The sequence below is a fragment of the Lactuca serriola genome, chromosome 2, assembly GCF_051521515.1.
Source record: "Lactuca serriola cultivar US96UC23 chromosome 2, Lser_US96UC23_V15, whole genome shotgun sequence".
NCBI lineage: Eukaryota > Viridiplantae > Streptophyta > Magnoliopsida > Asterales > Asteraceae > Lactuca > Lactuca serriola.
In genome coordinates this window covers 200,280,156-200,284,572 of record NC_136409.1, presented here as the reverse complement: position 1 = coordinate 200,284,572, position 4,417 = coordinate 200,280,156, and positions in this window count along the sequence as shown.

Below are 4,417 nucleotides of genomic sequence, written 5' to 3'. Positions count from 1 at the left end.
ACATATACACAAGACTCATCCTCGCTTCTCGAAAAGCCAAACTCTTTGAATTTCTCATCGAAACAAAGATTCCATTTGCGAGATGTTTGTTTCAATCCATAAATGGATTTCTCAAACTTACATACTCTATTAGTGTGCTCTACACTTACAAAACCCTCTGGCTGAATCATGTAAACATCTTCAGCAAACTTCCTATTTAGGAAAACGGTTTTGACATCCATTTGACATATTTCATAGTCATGAAATGTAGCTATGGATAGCATAACCCTTATAGATTTAATCTTCGCAACAGGTGAGAAGGTCTCGTCATAGTCAACTCCAGGAGTTTGAGTAAAGCCCTTCGCAACCAATCGTGCCTTATACGTGTGTACTTTCCCGTCTATGTCGGTCTTCTTATTGAAGATCCATTTGCACACGACCGTCTTACGACCTGACACATTATCAACCAAGTTCCAAACTTGATTGTCACACATGGACTAAATCTCGCTTTCCATGTCCTCTTTCCATTTCGCAGACTCTGGGCCTGCGATGGCTTCCTTGTAGTTATTAGGTTCATCCAAATTTATTAGTGTACTATCACTAATAAACGTATCACCCTCAGCAGTTATATGGAAACCATATAATACGGGTGGAACACTAACTCTACTGGAACGTCTAAGAGGTAAGGACTCGTCAATTGGTTCAACAGGAGTTTCCTCCTCGGGTTGATCGCCAGTGTTAGAGGTTCCTTCATCGTTTGATGCTTGAAGCTCTTCAAGATCAATTTTCCTTCCAGTGTCCTCTTAGTATATGAGTTCTCGCTCTCGGAAAACCCCTCTCCTCGCAACGAAGACAACATTGTCACTCGATCTATAGAAGAGATATCCAAAGGACTTCTGTAGATAGCCGATGAAAATACACTGCTCACTACGAGGTTCAAGCTTTTCGTGAGTCTCTCGTCTTACGAAAGCCTCGCAACCCCAAACCTTGATATGTGCCAACGAGGGAGCTTTCCATGTCCATATCTCGTGAGGTGTTTTGGCAACCTTCTTAGTCGGGACTAGATTAAGGATATGGGCGGCGGTTTCTAAGGCATACCCCCAAAATGAGATAGGTAACAAAGCTCGACTCATCATGGAACGAACCATGTCCAACAAGGTTCGATTGCGCCTCTTAGCCACACCATTCAACTGCGGTGTCCTAGGCGGCGTCAATTGCGAAACAATTTCGCATTCCTTGAGGTAGTCATGGAATTCCATACTAAGGTACTCACCTCCTCAATCGGATAAGAGCATCTTATTTTTCTTTCCCAACTGATTCTCCACTTCTTGCTTAAATTCTTTGAACTTTTCAAAGGTTTCTGACTTGTGCTTGATTAAGTAGATATACCCATATCTGCTATAATCATTTGTGAAAGTCACATAGAAGCGATTCACATCCCTTGTTGTGGATCTAAAGGGCCGACATACATCGACATGTATGAGATCCAATAAACCCTCACCCCTTTCACAAGAACCAGTGAAGGTGACTTGGTCATCTTTCCAAGTAAAGAAGACTCATACGTGTCATCGTCCCTAAGGTCGAATGACTCCAACACTCCATCCTTTTGGAGTTGGGCTATACGCTTCTTATTGACATGTCCAAGATGACAATGCCATAAGCATGCTTTATCCAAACCATTGGAAGAATCGATATGCAACACATGATTTCCTAAGTTGTCTACAACCATCACAGTTTCATATATTCCATTACAAGGCAATGCTTCAAAATAGAAAGTACCATTAAAGAAAGCATTAATAGAACTTTGTCACACCCCAAAACCAAGAACGGCGGAAACGTTCTGGGGCGAAGGACGTCATGTACAGTATCACAACAACGAAAAGTAGTAAACAAGCAACAACATCATCCATTGCATTAATAATATAATTTTAATACAAGTGTTCTGACAAATTATGATAAATACTAAAGTATAATCAAAATGAAAGATGAGTCTTAAATGAGCTCCATCTTCTCTAAACCTTGCATCGGTACCTTTCTATTGATGACCTGAGGATACAATTATTTTGAAAGCGAGTATCAGCTTTAAAGCTGGTGAGATCATAAGTATTTTAGTGTCTTAATTTGTATGTAAGTATTTGTATGTATAAGAATTGTAAGTATTGAGAATGTATATGAACTGTAACTATAAAAATGTATATGAATTGTAAGTATAAAAATGTATATGAATTGTAAGTATAAAAATGTTTTGTATGATCCTAGGAAGCCCTATGTTTCCTACTAATCGTATCCTTCTACCAAGGCATTTAGTGTCTGTGTGTATGGCTCTTGTAAGAGAGTGTATTTTCCCAAATCTGACTATCATTAACCAAAAATATAGTTTCTACATTACCGTGCGTCGTGTGAAAATTCACGAAGTGAATGTAATGGGAAAATGAAATAGTACTATGGTGTAATGTCGAACTACAACCGTACTAATTACCTTAAGTCTAGGGTAATTCTTCTAAGTACTGTAGTATTTGTAATAAATAACTACTTCTGTACTCAATTGCCTTATTTGAGGGATAAGGTATAATGTGATGGCTAGATCCCAGGCTATACACTCCCCTGTCAAAGGGATTTTGAGACCTTTACACGCCCATGCATATATGCACGCCGTGACACATCCACATTACTATGATCATGTATACCCGATATAACTATCACAATTGCATTGTGATTCATCGGTATAGTTAAATCCTGAACTTTTCCCATGCTATAGCACCGAGTGGTGTATGTCCTGTCATCGTATATGTAAGCGTACTCATGTAAGTGTGATCATGTAATTGTACTCATGTAAGTGTAATCATGTAAACATATCTATGTAATAGTATAGTAATGTATTGTAATGTTCTACATGTGCTAGCTGTAATGTGTGTTCTCTCTATCTAGCAAGTATTGACTCATGAATGAACTGACTCATTGTATGATATCGCGTTCTAGTAATAGTTCTAGTATCTTCCTAAACTACCCATATGGTAGCTTACTAGTAATTTAACTGGTACGTATACACATGGATGTATAGCCTTGCTACCCAAGGGAATTGGATGAACTGGAAGGACCTTTATGACTATATATGTACATATGATATATAACTAATATTTAAACAACCTTCGGACGGATACCCGATATCCCACCAGACCACATCTCAAGCGCGAAAAGGAAATAGGGTGGATAGCCTTCCTAAGTCTTTTAAACATTTCTTATATAACTATACATATAAAGGCATGCAATTTATAATATAAAAGCATAAAATAAGTTTTGTAAAACCTTTGAACATAATTTATCTAAGAAAAGATCGACTTGAAGTCAATCTATAAAATGGTTTGAAGGCATAGGTTTGATAAAACAATTTAAGTGTAAATAAACATTTATTGGAAACACAATTGTAAATGAGTTTGAAATGGAACATACAGAGTAAAATGTACAGTTTAATAAGGAGTTTTAAACATACGAAGTGTTTATAAAAATCATTTGAAGGAAACTGTTTGGTAAAACGGCTAATGAGTAGCCAATCATTTGAATGCTGCTTATCAATCACATGTGATTGATATAATAACTAACATGATTCTACTTGTATCCCCCCATAAGCCATTTAAAAACAGTTAAAACATTGATTAAGGGGTATGAACTCACCTGTTGTGGGTGATACGGATGAACTGAAGAGGTAGGTTTGCTAGGTGTCAAGTGAAGTCTTGAACACACTCTATGATCCTAGTTAACATATAATATCACATATATGTAACAAATTAGTCTATAAACAACTAATAAACAGTTAAAGACACCCTAGGACATGCTAAACACCTTTATCAAGTGTTATTAGCCTCTAGGATTGCATCTAAGTGTTTGTAGGGGAAGCTATTGTGTGTAGGGCTAAAGGAAAAACTCCACCATGAAGTTCACGGCCCTAATGACACTACCAAATGAGTTTAGGGTCGTAAACTCATGAGTTTACAGCCGTAAGCTCATACTTAGGTGACCATGTTGTGTTTGACGCTCTACAAGACCCTAAGAAGCATTTCTACTTAATCGCTTGGTCTATGGAAGAGTTTAGGGCATTATATAACTCCTTTTAGGAGTTTACGGACCTGGGACCATATCCCATGGAGATTACGGCCATAATATCCCTTGGATGGGTGTTCTTGATGTTTTCAAGTCCCTAAATCAACTAGGAACTAAACTATGCTAGTGTACAAGGCTTTAGAAGAGTTTATAGCACCATTTGGCACTATTGTTTGGAGTTCATGGCCCTGGAACTTCTTGGGCCATGAACACCTTACTCTTGGTGTCTAAGGGTGTTTGCTAGTCCTAAACTCTTTAGGGTACATGTCTAAACTAGTCTCTTGGCTTAAGGAAGGCTTTTAGGGTGTTTTGGCACCTAAAAATGGAGTTCACGACCCAA